The sequence below is a fragment of the Phyllobates terribilis genome, unplaced genomic scaffold (assembly GCF_046119375.1).
Source record: "Phyllobates terribilis strain yellow unplaced genomic scaffold, ASM4611937v1 Scaffold_1__5_contigs__length_1240528914, whole genome shotgun sequence".
NCBI classification, from domain to species: Eukaryota; Metazoa; Chordata; class Amphibia; order Anura; family Dendrobatidae; genus Phyllobates; species Phyllobates terribilis.
The window spans coordinates 852,699,149-852,723,296 of record NW_027362761.1 but is presented as its reverse complement, the minus strand read 5'-3'; the positions used below and the strand labels follow the sequence as shown (position 1 = coordinate 852,723,296).

Below are 24,148 nucleotides of genomic sequence, written 5' to 3'. Positions count from 1 at the left end.
TGGCTTCCTACTCGCCAATAGATTTCAACTGAATGTGTTTCCGAGGACGCACGTTCAGTTACTGAACTGGATGAATCCTGCCCCTGGGGCCCGGTGAACAAAGCAAAAAGAGAAGGGGGCCTGGTCCGGGGACCCCCTCCTTTCTTCTGCTCACAGGGCCCCATACACCAGTAAGGGCAGTAATTCCCTGATGCTGGCCCTGATCACACCCCTGTTGCACCCCGTCCCGACCCATCTCCATTCATTTCTGCAGAGTTGGGAGAAACTGGCATGAAATCACCAAAAGTTGCAAAATTTTGGCACAGCTCGGAGTTGCAGCAAAATTTTGCAACATTGCAAAGCTTTTACTCCACTTTTCTGGTGTAGAAGGTTTGATTACTCGGGGCCTATATGTTTTTTAAATTCGCAGCATGTCAATTTATATTGCCGATTGGTTGTGGATTGAGTATTAAATATGATGCCTGGACAGATTGCTTGGTCTCCCAACCAAAACTTGACAGCATTGTAGGCTTAAATAAATTTGTCATGTTCAGGTCAGGAAACCTATGGCCAGTATTTGCATCTCTGTCCCTACTTGGAGTGTGTTTTTCACAGATGTCTGAATTCGACCTTATTCACATGTCCAAATAACACCTTGATTCTAAGGTTCTTGTTTTAGTCTGAAACCTCAGCCTGACCTTGGATCCCCTGACCTAAAAAGACTCATAAGACACTGTTAATTTGGGTGAGGAGACCTGCCATAAAAAGGGTCATAAAATACGACCTCTTTGCAGTCAAGTGAATAAGGTCGTAAGGTCAGAGTGCATGGATAGGGTATTCATAATCATAGAATGCCAAAAATGTGCAGCTCCTAACCATGCAGTATATTATACAGAATAAACCCTTCACAAAAGTTTTTCATGGATAGAACTCATACTAGTTATAGTCTATGGGGTAGTTCACAAGTACAATTTTTTCCTTGTTGGTTCTCCCAAAAGCAGGGTGACTTGTCCAACATTGATCTGAGTGTCGGATCAAACTCGCCAAACAGGTATCAATCTTTCAATTATAGTTTTTCCTTATAAGTTCCACTCCTGGTTTTGGCATACAAACACTGATGCAAAATACTGACCAAATACTGATGTGTGACTAAGCCCTTACAGCAGTGACAGACATGTAACCATTGCAGACAGTCAGTGACTGATGTGTTATTCATTGCTGCAGCCAGTGATTGGCTGCACCTGTCACAAGTTTGTACCCAACAAAAGAGAAAGCATGGAGACCAGTTAGTCAACAGAATAGCGATGTGGTGGAGTGGTAGTGTATCATTGATTATTTTTAGACAATATTAAGCTGTTTCCTGTACTACAGGCACTACTACTGTACTACTACTCCTGACGAAGCCCCTTCTGATGAAACACGCGTCGAGGATCTGCGCATCCCTTGCATCTATTCCCACGCTCCAAGCACCTGCGCTATGACTCAAGGTAAATGGATACTCTGATATTTTCCTTGCATAACTATTGCACAACAATGTTTCAGATATAGTGCCGGATGCCCAACTGATATTTATATGATTAATCTGCTACTGCGCTGACTCATTACGTTGTGCTGTCTAAACTGGATCATAGGTTCACCATTTGGAGCCCCTATGATAGTTATATATCTTAGTACCTGCACGTTATGCAATGAGCACTTTTTATGCCCATTGTGCATGCTGTCACATGCGGAGCATAATTAGGACCTGCATGCGGGCATACCCATATCGGCTGGATAAACATATTTATAGGCTCCATTTGCCTGATAATCATGGCTCATAAACACAGTAGTACTCTATGTCTTAGCTGCCCATAATGCTGGTATATATCATTGATACTTGTATTTTGTAGTGCTTTATGGTGGGTTGTGTTTATACCGTTAGGCTTATCAAATATATTTCCATACACGGATTCCATGCAAGGGATGTAGGTCTCTGCACAGGTGTTTCTTCCATCATACCCTGTTTCTTTTAGCCGTATCTCTCCCACTCATTACCCCTTGAGTATTTTGTACTGTGTCAAGATTTTGTAATTCATATTTAATAAACTTTACTGGCATTTCTTGAATCTCTTGTTGGTGGTTGCCTGCATTGACTAATTTTCCTATTTAGAATTATCAGCAGTATTTGCAACTTTTTGAATTTTTTCACTATTCTTTTTCTCTTTTTTTATGGTTATGCTATCTACAGGGTGGGAAATTTATATGGATGCACCTAAATTAAATGAGAATGGTTGGTGATATCAACTTCCTGTTTATGGCACATTAGTATATGGGAGGGGGAAAACTTTTCCAGATGGGTGGTGACCATGGTGGCCATTTTGAAGTCGGCCATTTTGGATCCAACTTTATTTTTTTCAGTGGGAAGAGGGTCATGTGATCATGTGACACATCAAACTTATTGAGAATTTCATAAGAAAAACAATGGTGTGCTTGGTTTTAACGTAACTTTATTCTTTCATGAGTTTCTTACAAGTTTATGACCACTTATAAAATGTGTTCAAAGTGCTTCCCATTGTGTTGGGTTGTCAATGCAACCCTCTTGTCCCACTCTTAACACACTGATAGCGACACCGCAGAAGAAATGCTAGCACAGGCTTCCAGTATCCGTTGTTTCAGATGCTGCACATCTCGTATCTTGATGGTATGGTGTGGTATATGGGGCACAAACATAGTGGGGCCATTCTTCATCAATGGAAACCTCAATGACACTGGATATCTGAAATTGCTACATGATGATGTGTTGCCCTCTTTATGCACTGAAGATGGCACGTTCCCTGAGTTTTTCCAACAAAATGGTGCACCACCACATAATGGGTGTCAGGTCTGAGCATTCCTACATGAACCGTTTCCTGGAAAGTGGATTGGTCGTCAAGGCCACCATGGTCTCCCGATCTGACCCCCTTAGAATTTTATCTTTGGGGTCATCTGAAGGAAATTGTCTATGCTGTGAAGATACGAGATGTGCAGCATCTGAAACAACGGATACTGGAAGCCTGTGCTAGCATTTCTTCTGCGGTGTTGCTATCAGAACACACTTTGAACACATTTTATAAGTGGTCATAAACTTGTAAAAAACTCATGAAAGAATAAAGTTACGTTAAAACCAAGCACACCATTGTTTTTCTTTTGAAATTCTCAATAAGTTTGATGTGTCGCATGACCCTCTTCCCATTGAAAAAAATAAAGTTGGATCCAAAATGGCCAACTTCAAAATGGCCGCCATGGTCACCACCCATCTGGAAAAGTTTTCCCCCTCCCATATACTAATGTGCCACAAACAGGAAGTTGATATCACCAACCATTCCCATTTAATTTAGGTGCATCCATATAAATGGCCCACCCTGTAGATAGGGATTCTATGGGGTCATATATTAGTTTGGGTTCCCTTATAGGTTATATGTTTCCTGTAATACTTAGTAGTGAGAGCGTAACTTTAGAAAACCTGTTATAAAGATTTTTTTTTTCCATATATAACTTTATCAATAGATGTTATTTTTCAAGAAGGATGTAAATATTAAAGTGATGCAATTATACAAAACCAAAATATTGACTTAGCAATACTTTATTAACGGGGCTGTCCACTACTTTTACATTGATGCCCTATCCTACGGATAGGGCAAAGCCAACAGTCCACAAATAGGCCATTTCTTTCCATGAAAAAAGATGGGTGCACCTGCATTTATCACTACCTAATGCCTTCGGGTTAAGTTCCCACGGTGAGTTTTTGGTGAGTTTTGACGCTGTGTATTTACTCTGCACAAAAAACACAGCACCTTATAGTTCCAGAAGAGTAAACATTATTTATAGAAAACTCCCGCCTACTGTGCTTTTTTTTCTGCAGCGTAAGCTGACCTGCATTTCATGTTTAAAATCCTCAACATGTCTATTGCTTTTGCAGGTACACTGAGTTTTATGCGCAGATTTTTCCCATAGGATTGTATTAGATGCAGAAAATATAAAGATACCCTAAAGCCTCATTCAGTGATCCATTTTTCACATCTGTGTAGTATCCATGGTTTTCGCAGATACAATACGTACTCATTATAATCTATGGACCCATTCACATGTTTGTGTTTTTTTGCCGACCGTGTCTTCATGCAAAAATCACTGATCAGAATCACCCATAGAAATCTATTGGTGTGCTGTCTGTGATTAACATTGTATGGATAGCAGGAGCTTTTTAGTTGATTTCATATGTGAAAATCACTAATGAAACACTGATGGTAAAAACCAACACACATAATAAGAATAATTTTTATTTTTATAGCGCCAACATATTCCACAGCACTTTACCAACACTTACCAAGCGCTGATGAAACGCGGACCATTTTTTGCGTGCATGAAAAATAAGTGACATCTAAAGAGTAGAGATGAGCGAACCTTTCAAGGTTCGGTTCGGATTGGGGAATGTCTCAATGTTCACCGAACAGTTCGTCGAACATATCCGAACCTCATGGAATTCAATGGGAGGCAAAACCAAACGCATAGACAACACCTTCTGGGGCCCAAAAGCTGCCAAAATAGCTCAAATTAGGGGCAGAAACCAGGAAAAGTGACATCAATTGACCAAGAGTACAAATAGTATAATGGCGCAGCATGGGGCAGGACTTGGACCAGCATTTCTAGCTTAAACATTAATCAGTAACAGGTGGATGTGACAGGTATAGACCTGGTGTTCTGAGAGGAGCCCTGCAAAGTCAGGCAACACACATGAGGGATGTAGTGCCGGCGTCCCTGCCCTCTGCTAGGCAGGGACGCTGCTCCCCTCACCGCTCTGCTCCGTGCCCGGCATCTTCCCCCCGCTCTGCTGTCAGCGCGCGCTCCGTCCCGGCGTCCTCCTCCTGCTCTGCTCTCAGCGCGCGCTCCTTCCCGGCCCCTGTGCTTAGGGCGCGCGCGCGCTCCCCTCCTCTTAAAGGGGCCGCGCGCGCCGCCCTAAAAAGTCCCCGGCCAATGGCCGGAGGACTTCATCATATATAAGGCACCTCCTCCAAAATGGAGGTGCCCGAGCAATGTTGTTTGCACCTGTGTCTCACCTGTGCTTCAGCCCTCAGGTCCCGTTGCCAGTTACCTGCCAGTTTCCTGCTAGTTACCTGCCAGTTACCTGCCTGATTCCTGCCTGAATACTTGTTACCTGTCTGCCAGTCTGAGGTCCGACGGTCTGCCTTACTACTCCTGTCAGTCTGTCTAAAGGACCAGCCTGCCCGCTCACCTGGGAGCGCATATCCGCTACCTGCCTGCTTGCCTGAGGTCCGACGGTCTGCCTTACTACTCCGGTCAGTCTGTCTATGGACCAGCTTGCCCGCTCACCTGGGAGCGCTTCTCCGTTATCTGCCTGCTTGCCAGCCCGGAGGCTCCGTTGTCACGTGCTGTGACCACCAGCTATCTCAGAGACTCTTGCCCGCTCACCTGGGAGCGCATCTCCGTTACCTGCCTGCTTGCCAGCCCGGAGGTCCCGTTGTCACGTGCGGTGACCACCAGCTATTCCAGAGACTCTTGCCCGCTCCCCTGGGAGCGCTTCTCCGTTACCTACCTGCCTGCCAGCCCGGAGGTTCCTCCGTCACGTGCCGTGACCACCTGCTATTCCAGAGACTCTCGCTTGCTCACCTGGGAGCACACATCTACCATCTGCCTGCTAGCCTACCCGGAGGCTCTGCCATCACAGGTCGTACCTACCCCTTACCCAGAGACTGCCCTGATCACTTGCCGTAACTCCCTGTCCGTTCACCCAGAGACTGCCACCCGCTCCCTTACAAGGGCCGCCCCCTTGTATAGTAGCTCAGAGGTTCCGCCTCCCGGACCCGCTACAGTTTGCTCGGGCCATGGAACCCGGTGGCACCCAAGCTCCCTCGCTCACGGACCTGTGTCATGAACTGTCCCGTCAAAGGTCCCAACAGGAGTCCATCCTGGGTCACCTGCGGAATGTCAATACTCGCCTGGACACTCTGACTGCACCACCTGCAGCCACTGCCAGTACCATGACTCGCAACCCGGCAGCTCCGCTACCCACTAATACCATGGTAACCTATCCCGGTCCCCGGCTGTCTGCACCTCCTCGCTTCGGAGGCGACTCCGTCCAGGCTCGGGGCTTCATAAATCAGTGCACCCTGCACTTTGAACTTTTGTCCCATCAGTTTAATTCCGACCGGGCCAAAATTGCCTTTATCATGTCCCATCTCACCGGGGAGGCCCTGGCCTGGCTAAATCCTCTATGGGAGAGAGGAGACCCCCTGGTGTCCAACTTGCCTGCTTTTCTCTCGGCTTTCCGGAAAGTCTTCGACGAACCCGGACGGAAGACCTCATCCGCATCCTCTCTGCTACGCCTCCGTCAGGAGGGTCTCACCGTGGGCCAATATGCCATACGGTTCCGCACCCTTGCCTCGGAGCTGGCTTGGGATAACGACGCTCTGGTATCCGTCTTCTGGGAGGGTCTGTCCGGTCGTATTAAAGATGAACTTGCTGGTCGGGACATTCCTACCTCTCTCGATGATCTAATAACCCTTGCCACCCGGATTGACCTACGGTTCCAGGAGCGTGCCAAAGAGGTCACCCGTGAGAGAAGGATTCCACGTTTAGCTCCTACTTTCCAGAAACCCGTCATTCCCTCCATCTCTCCCCAGGTACACTCTCCTGAGCCTATGCAGGTCGACCTGACCAAGATGGTCAAAACCCGTCAGGACTCACGCCGTGCCGAGGGGAGCTGCTTCTACTGTGGCAGTAAGGAGCACCGGATCCGTGCCTGCCCGGAGAGGTCGGGAAACGCCTGTGTCTAGGTTCGCTCAGAGAGGTCCACCTAGACAAGAATAAATCCTCTCCATCCCTGCTGTTGTCAGTTTCAATCGTCTACGGGGAGAACCGTTATTTCGAACTAGCCCAACTTGACTCTGGAGCAGCCGGGAACCTTATTTCACAGTCCCTGGTTGAGAAATACCGCATCCCCACCAAACCTCTGGCTGTACCCTTGTCTGTCGCTGCCGTGGATGGGGGCCTCTTACCTCGCCCCATTCAACTCATCACCGAATCCATTACCCTGCAGGTGGGAATGCTGCATTCTGAAAGTATCTCCTTTCATGTTCTGCCTGGACTCTCTCACGCCCTCTTGCTAGGTCTGCCCTGGCTCCAGAGACATGCACCCGTGCTAGACTGGCAAACCGGAGAGGTCCTTCGCTGGGGACAAGACTGTCATAAAACCTGCCTGGTTCCCGTCCATCCCGTCCGTCCCTCTCCTACCCCAGCTAATCTACCTGGACTTCCGATTCCTTATTGGTCTTATGCAGATGTCTTTAATAAAAAGGAGGCAGAGACATTACCACCACATAGACCATACGACTGTCCCATCGATCTGCTACCCGGTACTACTCCTCCCCGTGGGCGTATCTATCCTTTATCCGCTGCTGAGACCCGGTCAATGTCCGAATATATTGAGGAGAATCTGGCCAGAGGATTCATCCGGAAATCTACCTCCCCGGCGGGAGCAGGCTTCTTTTTCGTCAAAAAGAAGGACAGCTCTCTCCGTCCCTGTATAGACTATAGAGGCCTAAACCTGATCACGGTGAAGAATAAGTACCCCCTTCCGCTCATTCCAGAATTTTGATCGTCTGAGGGGGGCTAGGATCTTCACCAAACTGGACCTTCGTGGGGCGTACAACCTGGTTCGTATTCGTCAGGGGGATGAATGGAAGACGGCATTCAACACCCGGGACGGCCACTATGAATACCTGGTAATGCCCTTTGGTCTCTGTAACGCTCCTGCCGTCTTTCAAGAGTTGGTCAATGACATCTTCCGGGACCTTCTCTACTCCTGCGTAGTGGTGTACCTGGACGACATCTTGGTCTTCTCTCCGGATCTCCAGACTCACCGGAGGGACGTTCGTCAGGTCCTGCTCAGGCTAAGGCAGAACCATCTCTACGCTAAATTTGAGAAGTGCCTCTTTGAGCAGACCTCGCTTCCGTTTCTGGGCTACATTATCTCTCAGACCGGCCTACAAATGGATCCTGAGAAACTGTCTGCCATCGAGAAATGGCCCCGACCGGAGGGGTTGAAGGCCATTCAGCGATTCCTGGGCTTCGCCAACTACTACCGCCTCTTCATACCACACTTCTCTTCCCGGACGGCCCCAATTTCTGCGCTCACCCGTAAAGGTACTAATCCCAAAGAGTGGCCACCCGAAGCAGAGGAGGCCTTTCTTTCCCTTAAACAGGCCTTCTCTTCCGCCCCGGTGCTGCATCGCCCAGATGGCAACAAGCAGTTCTTCCTGGAAGTTGACGCCTCCTCCTCTGGAGCCGGAGCGGTACTTACTCAAAAATCATCTTCCGGGAGGATGGTAACTTGTGGCTTCTTCTCTAAACTCTTCTCCTCCTCTGAGCGCAACTATTCCATAGGAGACCGAGAGTTATTGGCCATCAAACTGGCATTGGAGGAGTGGCGTTACCTGCTCGAGGGGGCTCTTCACCCGGTAATAATTTACACTGACCACAAGAACTTGGCTTACCTCCAGCATGCCCAGAGACTTAACCCGCGCCAAGCCCGGTGGTCCTTGTTTTTTGCTCGTTTTGATTTTGTCCTTCATTTTCGCCCGGCTGACAAAAACGTCAAGGCGGACGCCTTGTCTCGGTCCTTTCTGGTGTCTGATCTCGAGGAGGATCCGAAACATATCATCGATCCCGCCAGAGTAATGCAGGTGGCTCCCGTGAGTCTAAATCGTCTTCCTCCTGGTAAGACGTTCGTACCAGTACCTGATCGGGAGAAGATCCTACACTGGGGTCATTCGTCTAAACTAGCTGGCCACGCCGGTCAGAAAAAGACCCTCCAGCTTATTACCCGGCACTACTGGTGGCCTAACCTGCACAAGGATGTAATAGACTTTGTTTCTGCCTGTGTGTCCTGCGCCCGCAACAAAGTTCCGAGACACCTGCCGGCCGGCCGCCTCCTACCTCTGCCAGTACCTGCTGCCCCCTGGCAGCATATAGCGATGGACTTCATTACTGATCTGCCCGTCTCTGCCGGTTGTACGGTCATTTGGGTGGTCGCTGACCGCTTCTCCAAGATGGCTCACTTCATTCCACTGCCAGGTCTTCCGTCTGCACCCGAGCTGGCTAAAGACTTTATCCGCCACATCTTCCGTCTTCATGGCCTGCCCCGTCACATCGTGTCGGATCGTGGGGTACAGTTCACTTCCCGTTTCTGGAGAGCCACTTGTAAATTGCTGGACGTCACCCTGGACTTCTCCTCCGCTTACCACCCACAGTCTAATGGTCAAGTGGAGCGGATCAATCAGAACCTGACCAGTTACCTTCGGCACTTCGTTAATGCCCACCATTCTGACTGGGTGGATCTCCTGCCATGGGCCGAATTCTCGTACAACAATCACGAGAGCGAGTCTTCCTCCAAATCCCCGTTTTTTGTAGTCTACGGTCAGCATCCTCGGATCCCGTTTCCCGTCTCCACCTCGGCGGACAATCCGGCTGCGGAATCTCTTGTTAACAAATTTTCCTCCATATGGGAGAGTACCCGGTCCGCACTCCTTCTGTCATCCGAGCGTATGAAAAGACACGCTGACAAAAAACGTCTGGACCCTCCTCAATTCCGCCCTGGGGATAAAGTCTGGCTCTCGTCCAAATATGTCCGGCTCAAGATCCCTTCCTATAAGTTAGGGCCTCGGTTCATCGGCCCACTGGAGGTCATCAGTCAGATCAACCCGGTGGCCTATAAATTGAAACTCCCGGCCAACTTACGGATCCCTAACTCCTTCCATGTGTCTCTCCTCAAACCTGTGGTGCTTAACTCTTTTTCCAAGTCTACAGGTACGCCTCCTGCTCCGGTTTCTGCTGAGGACGAGTTTGAGGTAGAGAACATTCTTGCCACCAAAAGGGTAAGAGGAAAGACCTTTTTCCTGGTAGATTGGAAGGGGTTTGGTCCTGAGGAGAGAACGTGGGAGCCCCGGGAGAACATCCATGCCCCTCTCATCCTAGCTAAATTTCTGTCTGGCCTAAAAAAGGGGGGGCCTAAAGGGGGGGGGTACTGTAGTGCCGGCGTCCCTGCCCTCTGCTAGGCAGGGACGCTGCTCCCCTCACCGCTCTGCTCCGTGCCCGGCATCTTCCCCCCGCTCTGCTGTCAGCGCGCGCTCCGTCCCGGCGTCCTCCTCCTGCTCTGCTCTCAGCGCGCGCTCCTTCCCGGCCCCTGTGCTTAGGGCGCGCGCGCGCGCGCTCCCCTCCTCTTAAAGGGGCCGCGCGCGCCGCCCTAAAAAGTCCCCGGCCAATGGCCGGAGGACTTCATCATATATAAGGCACCTCCTCCAAAATGGAGGTGCCCGAGCAATGTTGTTTGCACCTGTGTCTCACCTGTGCTTCAGCCCTCAGGTCCCGTTGCCAGTTACCTGCCAGTTTCCTGCTAGTTACCTGCCAGTTACCTGCCTGATTCCTGCCTGAATACTTGTTACCTGTCTGCCAGTCTGAGGTCCGACGGTCTGCCTTACTACTCCTGTCAATCTGTCTAAAGGACCAGCCTGCCCGCTCACCTGGGAGCGCATATCAGCTACCTGCCTGCTTGCCTGAGGTCCGACGGTCTGCCTTACTACTCCGGTCAGTCTGTCTATGGACCAGCTTGCCCGCTCACCTGGGAGCGCTTCTCCGTTATCTGCCTGCTTGCCAGCCCGGAGGCTCCGTTGTCACGTGCTGTGACCACCAGCTATCTCAGAGACTCTCGCTTGCTCACCTGGGAGCACACATCTACCATCTGCCTGCTAGCCTACCCGGAGGCTCTGCCATCACAGGTCGTACCTACCCCTTACCCAGAGACTGCCCTGATCACTTGCCGTAACTCCCTGTCCGTTCACCCAGAGACTGCCACCCGCTCCCTTACAAGGGCCGCCCCCTTGTATAGTAGCTCAGAGGTTCCGCCTCCCGGACCCGCTACAAGGGAGACCCAACTTGGAGACCAAATATTTCCAAAAATTAGGGGCAGACACCAGCAAAAGTGGCATCAATTGACCCACAGTAGAAACTTTATAATGGCACAGCAGCAGTCAGCCATGGGCCATTCATGAGGAATCAGGGTCTGGGCCAGCATTTACAGCTTTGAATTTACCCTGATACCTCATACAACAGCTCAAACAGCTTTTCTGCTCAGCCACACTCAGGTGGCACAAATATCAGATTCGTAGACTACTATTGGTAGAAAAATGTAAGGATAGCAACACAGGTAGTTGACTGATCAATTGACCCATAGTAGAAATTTTAGAATGTCCCTGGTTTCTGGACTGCGCTATTAGCAAAAAATTTAGATTCTGAAATGTGGACCCCTGGCTGGAGTACACATATTAGCACACAAGATGTATATGCTGGAATGTGGCCTGGTGTCTGGACCACACAATTAGTGCAAAGGATTGATCTGCTGGATGGTCAGTTTCACACAGGATCCTATTTATGTAAACTAACTGACTGACAATCAAGCGCCTAGATAACTATCTCACTATCCTGTAGCAGGAGCAGCCTCTCTGCGCTGTTACATTCACAAAATGGTGCCAAAACAACATGTCCGCTCTTTATATGGAGAGGGACATGTGACTTCGGCAGCCAGTGACACAAGCTCTTGTGTCTGGACATTGTGGATGGTTTCTGCTCCCTGATTGGCTGCCGGAATCTCCACACATTAAGTTAATAAAAAAAAAACAGCCTGCCGCTCCTCTGAACTATCCCCACCCCCTTTCCTCATCAAACACGCCACCCCCACACTCATCATACATCACCACTATCCGAGCCAAAGTCCTAACAAAAGCATTAGTGGAAACTCGATCATTTACTGAATTTTGCCGATTTTGAGGAAAATGCTCAGTGATCCGAATGTGCAATGTTCGTTTCGACTTTGAGATTGGCAAACGTTTTCCAGACAAGTTCGTTCATCTCTACTAAAGAGGCATTGGGGAATGTTAACACAATGTTTTTTTCAGGCAGTAAAAGAGAATGAATTTTCAAGAAAAAACTGCTCCCGGAAACACCAACATATTTTTTAATACTTTTGTTAATGTTTTCTAAGGCTGTGTGCCCACGATGCGTTTTAAATGCGTTTCTGCAGCGTTTTTGCAGCTGCGGAAACGCTGCGGAAACGCATTAAAAACGCATGGTAGAAGGTCTGCCATGTCCCCCAATGATAATCCGCATGTGCTATGCACATGCTGCGGAAATTTCCGCTGCGGATTATCATTGCGGAAAAAAACGCAGCACTACCAATTATTTTGCGGAAGCGCTGCGTTTTCGCCGCCATTGACTTGTCTTTGAACGCGCCAATTCCGTAAGGCTGCATTTGTACTTGCGCTATTGGCGCGTTCTAATGTGAGGATGGTACCCAGGTTTAGAGGAGAGGAGAGTCTCATCCACACCCAGGTACCATTAAAAAATCTGTAAAAAAAGAATAAAATAAAAAATAAATGTATATTTACCTTCCGGCGGCCCACGCTGCGCTCCTCCTTGCTTCCCAGTGGATTGAAGGATCTGCACTGACGTCATAGTCATGTGACGGGTCACGCGACGCTAACGTCGTCAGGTCTTTCAATCCACCGCTGTCGGCAAGGGAGAACAGAATGTAAGGACACCAGGGGCCATCGGAGGGTAAGTATTCATTTATTTTTTTATTTTTAACCACTCTCTCGGGTCACACTATATAAATCCATGCCATGTGCATGGATTTATATAGTGTGACCTAGTTGTCACAAGCACTTTCCAAGTGATGCTAATCGCTTGGAAAGCGCTTGTCAATCCGCATGCGGAAATGTCGGTGAATAACGCTCCATTTCCGCATGTCCCTGGCAGGAAAACGCATGTACAATCCGCATGTACAATCCGCATGCGTTTTTTTCTGCCAGGGAGATGCAGAAACGCTCAGGAAAAAATCCTGAGCATTTCTGCATCGTGGGCACATAGCCTTAACCTTTTTCTTTGGTGTTTTTTATAGACTGTTTTTGCAGTGTTTTTTTTGGAGGCAACTTTCGTTTGTTTTTTACATACATTAAGCAATGAATACAATGCTATTTTTTAAGGCAAATGTGCTTACAAAACTCTTAAAAAGACCCTCTGATGTATTCAGGGCAGTTTTTAGCCTTCCCATTGACTTCTATAGTAAAGTATGGCGTGTCTTCATAGCATAAAATCCTGAAAAAGGGTCCACTCCCTGCTTTTAGCCACTTGGCATATGAACAGCATAGTGGGTTTAGCATAGAGGTGAATAGGAGAAAACTTTCAAGTGTTTTCTGAGCGATTTTTTCAGGGGTCTTTTGGAGAGATCCAGCTCCAAAAATGCCTGGAAAAAAACATCATGTTAAAATGTTTATGTTCACACTAAGTTTTTTGAGGAGTTAAAACATGAGTCTTTTAAGCAAAAACTGTTTCAGGAAATTCTAATGTTTTGGAAGAGTTTTTCTTTTACTGAATAGTTTTGGAAGAGTTTTCCTCCTGAAGTGTTTTTTTGCAGCCGTACGGTGCCTGCTTTTGAGAGGTTTCTCTCAGGATCCTCTTCAAGGAAGTGATGTGCACTTTTTTTCCACCATGCGTTTTTAAAAACCTGCTCAGGAAAAAAAATCTCAACTCATATCAACAGCATGTGGATTTTCTATAGAAAGAATTTTTCAAGAATTTTTAAACTTATTTCACAGAGTCTTTTGCTGAGTTTTGGAGCAGAAACTAAGAAGAAATTCCAAGTATTTTGAGTTTTTCAGGAGGGTTTTGGAGATCCAAAAATGCAGCAAAGACTAAGGGCTCTTTCACACGTTTCCAATACATGTGGTGACAGTTTCCACACGTACTGGAGATACTGACACATTCAAATGAATCTGTCTGTGCACATGTCAGTGTGGTTCCACGGACCGTGTGTCTGTGTGCTCCACACGCTGACATGTCCGTTTTTTTTGCGGATGCATGCTCCACAAAACGTCCCACACGGATGACATCCGTGTGACACGTGCCGGCACCTGGGAATCAGCGGTACAGTTAGCGCTGTTCCCATCATGGTTCCTTGCCGGCACAGTGATCAGCACCAGCATGGACAATGATGAGGGTAGTAGTAGTCTGCTCCCGCAGTGTCCATGTGTAAAAATAAGAATAAAATAATAAAATCCTTATACTCACCGAAGTGTGCCCTGCTGTAATCCTCTGACCGCTGACACCGGGGAGAATGAGCCGCTCTGGAGCCGCGCTAAGTGACTGACAGGACACCGCTCCTGAGCTGAGCTCCGGAGCTGCTCACTGCGGGACTTGTACTTTTAACAGTTTTTGGATATGGATTATTCAGCCAGAAAAATGCATGTGAAAAAAATTCTCTGTTAATATATTCTAAGGCTACATTGCCATGATGAGCTTTTAGTGAGTTTTTGATGTTGCAGATTTTCTGCACCATTTCAGCACCTATTAGGTAAATTAGGTTACATGTATATTTTCATTGTTTTCATTGCGTTTTTGAGTGTTTTTTTTTTTGCATGCATTTTTATCACTTTTTTGACACTGTGTTTTTTGTCTCTTGTTGGTGCATCATTTTTTAAACTCAATATTCAGGAAAGATTTTTATTTCATATTTCGGTCGGGCACCTGCAGAAAACATTCAAAAAAAGGCCAGCAGTAAAAATGCAGTATTTAGGCTATTTTAAACAGTTTTTAATATGGAACAGTGCATGAAAATTAAAGGGGTTCTCCAGATCTTGTCTAAAACTTTGGAGGAAATGTAACACACTGTTAAGAATCAGCTCTGATTCACTCTTCCAGCTGTCGTCATATAAAATCCTTATATTCAATTTGAATACTTGCCATGGCTCTTCTTACACTTTTCCCAATGGTCTCAATTAAGAGAAGCAGAAGAGAAAGCTGCTAGCCCGTTATACCAAGTGATATGATGACCTTTCGAGTTTGATACAGAGTGGAGTCCTAACAGTATGTATAGTCGTGGCCAAAAATGTTAAGATCAACACAAAGTTTGGTTGTCACAAAATTTGCTGCTTCGGTGCTTTTAGATCTTTTAGTCAGATGTTTCAATGAGTTCTGAAGTTATTATACTCATTACCAATTATAAGCATTTAATAGGTTTTCAAACTTTTATTAACAAATACATCAAAAATGTATTCGAATGTATCATTTAAAATATTGACCCTTTCAAGACTTCAGCAGTTCATCATGGCTTATTGGACATCAGCTTCTGGGCCAAATCCTTACTGATGGCAACCTGTTCTTGCCTAATCAGTGCTTGGAGTTTATCACAATTTTGTTGGTCCCAGGACTGTGGAGTTGGTAAGCCAAACCTCCGACTCCTCAATTTCCATGACACCGACTCCGACTCCACGATTCCGACTCCCTCATATATGGCTCATGTTTATGTGGCACCCCAGGGGTCTGGTTGCCACAGTAATAGAGATATTATGTCTGAGAGCAAGTGGGAGGTTTCTCTGGTCAGGAGCCCTAAGCATGCAACACGGCCCACCCAGACCTGGGAGGGGAGGAATCTGCCCTTATAAACTGGGTCTGGGGCGGGATTAGGTTAGTCAGAGCCTGGAAGGGGAGAGTTACAACAGGAGCTCTGTAGGAGCAGGAATGAGTGCCAGAGGCTGGAAGCTAGATAGCTCGCCTTGGCTGAAGACACTAAACCCGGACACGGAGTCCGAGGCTGTGGGGACATCCAGGTCCAGCAGCAGAATCCAACCGGCAGGGGATTCCATGTCCTCTGGCCTTAGAAGCCTGGAGGCACGGTCACAAGCAAGGGACCAGCACCGCCATCGTGAAGTGGAGGCTAACGGAAGGCCCCAAGTCACCGGCCATACGGGTGAGCACCACACGGTATACTCAGGAACGTGGGCTACTTCTACCCGCATAGAGCAAGGTAGCCAGGAAAGAGTGCAGATAGTTGGGGAGGCCTACAACTCCACCTGGCCAAGGGAGATCCTACTTGCTTACAGACTGACCAGGCCCCTACTGCTAACCAGTACTCCCGGGAGGGTCTGTGTTATACCGTCAGTAAAGACCCTGAACTGCACCACACGTCTCTGTGTTTCATCGCCGCACCAGCACCATTACTATCGGGACGCTCACACCATCACTCCCATCATCTCACATTAGCTGCCCTGAGGCAATACTTCTCCCGTGGGGAGTTATTCCATACTCTGCTGCGCAAATTACATCAGCCTCAGCGGTCTGCAGCGCAGCGGCTGTCCCCACTGACCGCAATCCACGGGTGGCGTAGTCGGACATTGTTATTACATTAAGACTGCCACTGGTTTGACCGCCCTGGGCACGGACCGGGTCACCGCCACACTGAGACTACAACCCCCAGCGATCCGGCTCTGGGTATCCCCTGCACAGCACAGGCCCAGGGGGCGCGTCAACTTTGGCGTAGTCGGCAGGATTTCATGCCCGCAACCACCGGGTACTGCGTGCCTGAAAAAAGACTTTTATACTTACCTGTGGTGACGTTTCCCGCCGTCCGGAGTCGTTTCACGCCATCAGACGCCATCTTGGATCCTTTCCCGCCGTCTTCTGCCTTCTTCCCGCCATCCGCAGCTGCTTCCCGCCTTCGGACGCCATCTTCAGGACGCCGCGCGGGAAGAAGAGGGGCTTGGACGCCGAAAGCGCGCGAGATCTGAAACTCCGCCCCACGCTCTGACGCTGCGTAAGGTCCTGGAAGGGAGGAAGAGCAACTCTGACGTCATCGGAGCGCGACGCCAGGTCCTCGACCCCGACGATCGACTGCGGAGCCGCGGCCTACGGAGGAAGAGCATCGCAAGGTAGGCCACGGTCCACTAGGGGGGAAGGAGGATGTCGGACACCGAGGGGAGCTCCACAGCCACCGCCAGCGCAACCGCTGCTGCGGTTATGCCCTTCACCATGCCCTATATCCCGGGGGCAACCTGGCTACCCCAGTACTCAGGGGAGTCACATACCCTGAGTGACTTTAGGGAAAGACTGGATAGCCTCTTCCAGGTATACCCCCTCACGGAAGAGCAAAAAGTGAGCATCCTGGTGGCCCAGTTAGTCAGGGCAGCCCAAAGGGAGGTAAAGTCCTGGTCACCTGGGAAGAAGAGGACTGTCAGAGAGATACTAGCCCGGCAGAAAGACACATTTGACACCCGCACCTCAGCCAAATTAAAGCTCAGATTTTATGGGTGCAAACAACGGGCACATGAAAGTATAAGAGACTATGCTCTAAACCTACAAGAGGCCCTGAGAGCCATTAAGCAGGCAGACCCTGACAGCGTGGGAAATAAAGACAAGCTGTTGACCGAACAATTTATTGAGGGTCTACTGTGCAATGCCCACCGAACCCAGTTGCGGGCAATGGCCTTACAGGACCCTGACCTGGACTTTGCACAGTTCAAGGACAAATACGTAGGGGGACGTCCGGTCTTGCCTGTGGTACTGGATGGCATTCCTATGAGTGCCCTACTAGACACCGGGTCACAGGTCACCACCATCCCGTACGTGCTCTTCAAGCGGTACTGGAATGACTCGGACATAACCCGCTACCCAGATGACGACCTGAGCATTATTGCCAGCAATGGTCAGCCCGTGCCACAGATAGGATTTAAAGAGGTGACCATCAAGGTCGGTAAAGTTGAACTGCGGGCACAAGGACTTATCATTGTGGACATTGACCGTCGCGAGAGTCACCCAAAAATAACCCTAGGTACTAATGTAATTGAAAACTGTCTTGCAGAGGTGATTCTTATTTTGCAGCAGGTTGCCAAGAACACCAGTTCCAGCCAGCAGCGTGTCCTCCAAAAAGAGATCTGGGCACTGATGAAGCGGCAACAAGTGGAACTATCTGGTGGTGAGATAGGTAGCGTGAGAATGTGTGACCCGTTCCCTATTGCCATGCCCCCAAAAAGTGAGATGATGATTTGGTGCCGGGCAGCTATTGGTCTAAGAGGTAGAGACTACCAAGCAATGGTACAACCCGTCTACTCAGACAGTAGGCCCACCATTTTGACAGCACGGGGGGTGGTCAATGTACGCCATGGGAGGGTGCCCATCCGCATCATCAATATCGGGGAGAGAGAAGTATACCTGCTCCGGTATGCCACGTTAGCCAAATTGTTCACCATCAACCAGAACTCTGTACAGGCCATGGAACCCTTGCCTCCATCTCAACCAGAGGAAGGTAACGGCTCTAAGAAACCAATGGAGGACTGGTGTCAGCAACTGCATTTGGGTACTGACTCCACTCCCTCACACCAAAAACAGGGAGTCTATCGGGTGGTTCAAGAGTACGAGAGAGTGTTTAGTAAACACCCGCTAGACTTCGGGCGAGTAAAGGGGGTAGAACATCACATCCCCACGGGAGACCACCCTCCTATAAAGGAGAGATACCGACCCGTACCCCCTGCACACTATCAACACGCCAAGGGGATGCTAAAAGACATGAAGGAGGCTGGGGTAATCAGGGACAGCTGTAGCCCCTGGGCAGCTCCACTAGTCTTAGTGAAAAAGAAAGACAACACCATGAGAATGTGTGTAGACTACAGGAAGGTCAACCGTATCACACACAAAGATGCGTACCCGTTACCAAGGATAGAAGAGTCCTTAGCTGCATTAAAATCTGCTAACTTCTTCTTTACTTTGGACCTCACTAGCGGGTACTGACAGGTTCCTGTAGCAGAGGCGGACCAGGAGAAAACCGCATTCACCACCCCGATGGGACTCAGCGAATTTAACTGTATGCCGTTCGGGCTCTGCAACGCACCAGGAACCTTCCAACGGTTGATGGAATGCTGTCTGGGACACCGGAACTTCGAGACGGTCCTATTATACCTGGACGATGTCATCGTCTATTCCAAGACCTATGAGGACCATCTGGAACACCTGGCAAAAGTGTTTGAAGCCCTGGCGAACTATGGCCTAAAAGTAAAACCCTCAAAGTGTCATTTACTGAAGCCAAAGGTACAGTACCTGGGACACGTGGTGAGTGCTGACGGAGTAGCCCCCGACCCTGACAAGATCACTGTGATCAAGGACTGGCCAAGACCATCCAGCATAAAGGAAGTGCGGCAGTTCCTCGGGTTGGTAAGCTACTACCGAAGATTCATTCCCGGTTTTACCAAGAAGGCAGCTCCTATACAGGACCTCCTGATAGGCCAGTCCAGGAAGGCCAAAAATCAGAAGCCACCCTTCAAATGGGAAAAGCTGGAAGAGGAGTCCTTCCGCCAGCTGAAGATGGCCCTCACGGGGGATGAAATCCTGGCGTACCCTGATTACAGCCAGCCCTTTATCCTCTACACGGACGCAAGCAACATCGGGCTAGGAGCCGTACTGTCCCAGATCCAGCAGGGAAGAGAACGGGTAATTGCTTACGCCAGCCGAAAACTGCGACCCACGGAAAGAAACCCTGAGAATTACAGCTCGTTCAAGCTAGAGTTCCTGGCAGTGGTGTGGGCAGTAACCAAACGTTTCAAGCATTACCTTGCCTCTTCCAGGTTCACCGTGTACACGGACAACAACCCGTTGACACACCTGGACACTGCAAGACTGGGTGCCCTGGAGCAGAGATGGATGGCCCGCCAGTCCGATTTTGAGTTCACGATCAAGTACCGGGCAGGACGCTCCAATACCAACGCGGACGCCCTGTCCAGGATGCCAAACCTACCGGACGAAGGGGAGGATCCAGAAGAATTGGAAGAGATCGAACTCCCTGCGTTTCACCGTCATGGGATTACCCAGTATTCCCACCGTGTGAGGGGCCAGCGATCCGCTACGTTCAACCCCTTACCCCACTACAACTGGGCGGAGACGCAAGACAGTGACCCCGCAGTCCGTCTGGTGAAGGAGATGCTGACCCAGGCTGACGCCCGCCTGGACCCAGACGCTCCGGAAGAGACCAAGCAACTGTGGACGGAGAAGAGCAGACTGTTTCTCTACAAGGAGAAGTTGTGCCGCAGAATGGTCAATTCCCGGACACATGAACTGATCTGGCAGGTTGTGGTACCGAGACGGGACGCAGCTATGGTGCTGGAGGCCTACCACAATGGGGCAGGGCACTTCGGATGGAAGAAGCTGGAGTTCCTGCTGCGTGAACGGTTTTACTGGATAGGCATGAGAGGAGCCATTGAGAGGTGGTGTAGAGACTGTGGCCCGTGAAATCTAAGAAGAAGGGACCGTGCCAGCGAGAGGACTCCCCTGCAGCCCATCATCACCAGGCAGCCACTGGAACTGGTCACTCTGGACCATGTTAAACTGGCTCCAAGCAGAAGCGGGTATGTCTACGCCCTAACCATCGTGGATCACTACTCTCGGTTCCTGGTGGTGGTCCCTGTCAAAGACCTGACGGCTCAGACAGCAGCCAGAGCCTTCCAGCTGCACTTCTGCCGCCCACACGGGTACTCGGACCAAGTGCTGACGGACCAAGGACCAGCCTTCGAAGCGGAGGTCTTCCAGGAGTTCTGCAACCTGTATGGCTGCAAGAAGATAAGAACAACGCCCTATCACCCGCAAACCAATGGACTCTGCGAGAAGATGAACCACGTGGTGATAGATCTGCTAAAAACATTGCCCCTGGAAGAACGCAGTCTGTGGCCTGAGAAACTGCCCGATCTGGTGGACCTGTATAACCACATCCCGGTAGGTTCCACCAACTGTACCTCGGCTTACCTAATGCGAGCAAGACCTGGTAAGCTGCCTGTTGACCTGGATATGGGAGTCCTGATACCCGAGGACACATCGCCAGAGACAGACTGGGATACAGAACGGCAGCAGCAGTACCGGAAAGTACAGGAGAGCGTCGAGCGAAGTCTCTGTCAATCAAGAGAAAGGCAGGAGAGGACTTATAACCAACATGCTCCCGCTGTTCCCCTGGTACCTGGAGAGCAGGTCTTGAAAAGAAAAAGGCGGCTCCATAAGTTGGACGACCAGTGGGAAAAGGACCCGTACACCGTACTGCCCTCAAGCCACAATAATCCAAAGGTGTACGTCATCAGCAAGGATGGAGGAGAGACCACAGCCACTGTCTCCAGAGACCACCTGAAAAAGTGCCCCGAGAAGTTGCAAAGCACGGATGAAGATCAGGAAGACCCTCAACCGTACAGGAAAAGGAGGAAATGATCAGCACCGTTCTCGGAGACTTTCCCCGGTCCTGGACACAAGTAAACAACGCCATCGTGGTGCCCGTCCTCACCTTTCTCCAGCCAGCCCCTCAAGTGCCTACAGAAGACCAGGTAGAGCTGGAAGAGCAGCCGGCCAAGGAGGCAGAAGAGTCCACACCAGCAGCGCAGGAGGATCAACCCTCTGCTAGTAGTGAGCCTGCCGTGCCCCTAGTGAGCCAAAGAGTGCGCAGACAGCTGCCCAGCTTACCCATAACACCTTCTACACCCTGTAGTGCAGGACCAGTTAGTGAGCTCCGTAGGTCCACTAGAGTCACTAGAGGTCAGATGCCCGCTCGCTGGAAAATCTAAACTAATGCACTGTGAATTTACCTGTTTAACTGTTTATGGTTTATGTTTGTTGCCTGTTATTAATTATGTTTCTGAGTTACCCTGCAGATTTCTTTGGACTAACAGGTTATGGACGCTGGATAACCGGAACAATCTTGTAGATAGTTGCACCTTGGTGCCTCTTGCGAAGATGGCCGCGGAAAAGAAAACCTGTCTGGCGTGGCCTACTTGCGGCCCAAAGTAGCCAGCTCCAGCCTTGCAGCCACGCCCAAGGCCAACGCAAGGGGTTTGCTTTGGACAGGTCCCCTACTTCGCTTAAAGCTTCACCTTGGGTGACATGGACGCCCTCTTGTTTCAAAAACTTCACCTTGGGTGATATGGACACCCGGTTGCGGACACGCCGTGACCTTTAAAGAACTAAAGCTTCTTGTAAATATGTTATTGTGTTATTGTTATACCCTGTATTTATGTTTCTTTAAAAAAAAAAATGTGTTTAGTCCCGGAGTACTAAAATTTACTAGGGGGGAATGTGGCACCCCAGGGGTCTGGTTGCCACAGTAATAGAGATATTATGTCTGAGAGCAAGTGGGAGGTTTCTCTGGTCAGGAGCCCTAAGCATTGCAAACACGGCCCACCCAGACCTGGGAGGGGAGGAATCTGCCCTAATAAACTGGGTCTGGGGCGAGATTAGGTTAGTCAGAGCCTGGAAAGGGAGAGTTACAACAGGAGCTCTGTAGGAGCAGGAGTGAGTGCCAGAGGCTGGAAGCTAGATAGCTGTGGGGACATCCTGGTCCAGCAGCAAAATCCAACCGGCAGGGGATTCCATGTCCTCTGGCCTTAGAAGCCTGGAGGCACGGTCACAAGCAAGGGACCAGCACCGCCATCGTGAAGCGGAGGCTAATGGAAGGCCCCAAGTCACCGGCCATATGGGTGAGCACCACACGGTATACTCAGGGACGTGGGCTACTTCTACCCGCATAGAGCAAGGTAGCCAGGAAAGAGTGCAGATAGTTGGGGAGGCCTACAACTCCACCTGGCCAGGGGAGATCCTACTTGCTTACAGACTGACCAGGCCCCTACTGCTAACCAGTACTCCCGGGAGGGTCTGTGTTATACCATCAGTAAGACCCTGAACTGCACCACACGTCTCTGTGTTTCATCGCCGCACCAGCACCATTACTATCGGGACGCTCACACCATCACTCCCATCATCTCACATTAGCTGCCCTGAGGCAATACTTCTCCCGTGGGGAGTTATTCCATACTCGGCTGCGCAAATTACATCAGCCTCAGCGGTCTGCAGCGCAGCGGCGGTCCCCACTGACCGCAATCCACGGGTGGCGTAGTCGGACATTGTTATTACATTAAGACTGCCACTGGTTTGACCGCCCTGGGCACGGACCGGGTCACCGCCACACTGAGACTACAACCCCCAGCGATCCGGCTCCGGGTATACCCTGCACAGCACAGGCCCAGGGGGCGCGTCATTTAAGTGATAAATTTACTGCAGCACAGATTTGTCTCAGCTAAAAGTCAAGACCCTTAGAACAGGAATAGGAAAGACATTTATAGGACATTTCATAACTCTCCCAAATTCTCATGAAAAAAATATTCCCCACACTGCATTGAACTACTGTACCCAATTTATTATATATTTTAAGAGTTGGAGTCGGTACATTTTATACCGACTCCGACTCCACTAAAATGGACTCCAACTCCATGACACCGACTCCACAGACAGGGCTGCCACCAGGAATTTCAGGGCCCCTTACTAGAAAAATTTCCGGGCCCCCTTGAGACTCCGCCCAGGCTCCACCCCAGCTCCGCCTCCATCCCTTGAACCTTCCACAGTCCCACCGCCCATTCTTGGAAAAACTCCACTTCTGCACCACGTCCTCACCAATCACACATTAACAATTCCCATCAAATACCATATCACATACATAGCCAGTAGCTTTTGTTTTGGCCAAAAGATTTTTTAAGCCGCCACCACAACAAGGTAGACTCTTCTGTTAGGGCCCTTCTCTACTCTAACCTATTACACATTTCTTATAATATCCAATACTCTTTTTAGGTATATTTTTATTTATTTTTCTTTAACCCCCAAGGGTGGTTTGTACGTTAATGACCGGGCCAATTTTTACAAATCTGACCACTGTCACTTTATGAGGTAATACCTCTGGAACGCTTCAACGGATCCCGCTGATTCTGAGATTGTTTTTTCGTGACATATTGTACTTCATGATAGTGGTAAAATTTCTTCGATATGACTTGGGATTATTTGTTAAAAAATCGGAAATTTGTCGAAAATGTTGAAAATTTTGCAATTTTCAAAATTTGAATTTTTATGCCCTTAAATCAGAGAGATATATCACACAAAATAGTTAATAAATAACATTTTCCACATGTCTACTTTACATCAGCACAATTTTGGAACCAAATTTTTTTATTAGAAAGCTATAAGGGTTAAAAGTTGATCAGCGATTTCTCATTGTTACAACAAATTTTGCAAAAACATTTTATTAGGGACCACATCACATTTGAAGTGACTTTGAGGGGGCCTTTATGACAAAAAATACCCAAAAGTTCCACCATTCTAAAAACGGCACCCCTCAAGGTGCTCAAAACCACATTCAAGAAGTTTATTTACCCTTCAGGTGCTTCACAGGAATTTTTGGAATGCGGAAGAAAAAAATGAACATTTAACTTTTTTCACAAAAATGTTACTTTAGACCCAAATGTTT

The 24,148-nt window shown here is 49.0% G+C and overlaps 1 long non-coding RNA gene across 1 annotated transcript in view; it reads left to right on the top strand.

Moving 5' to 3' along the window:
• The window catches only part of LOC141153586 (uncharacterized), a 104,065-nt gene that overhangs the window by 4,995 nt on the left and 74,922 nt on the right, over positions 1 to 24,148 (top strand). Inside the window, exon 2 of the long non-coding RNA XR_012247323.1 lies at positions 1,351 to 1,466. This is a non-coding gene — a long non-coding RNA (uncharacterized lncRNA). The remainder of the gene's footprint in view (positions 1 to 1,350; positions 1,467 to 24,148) is intronic.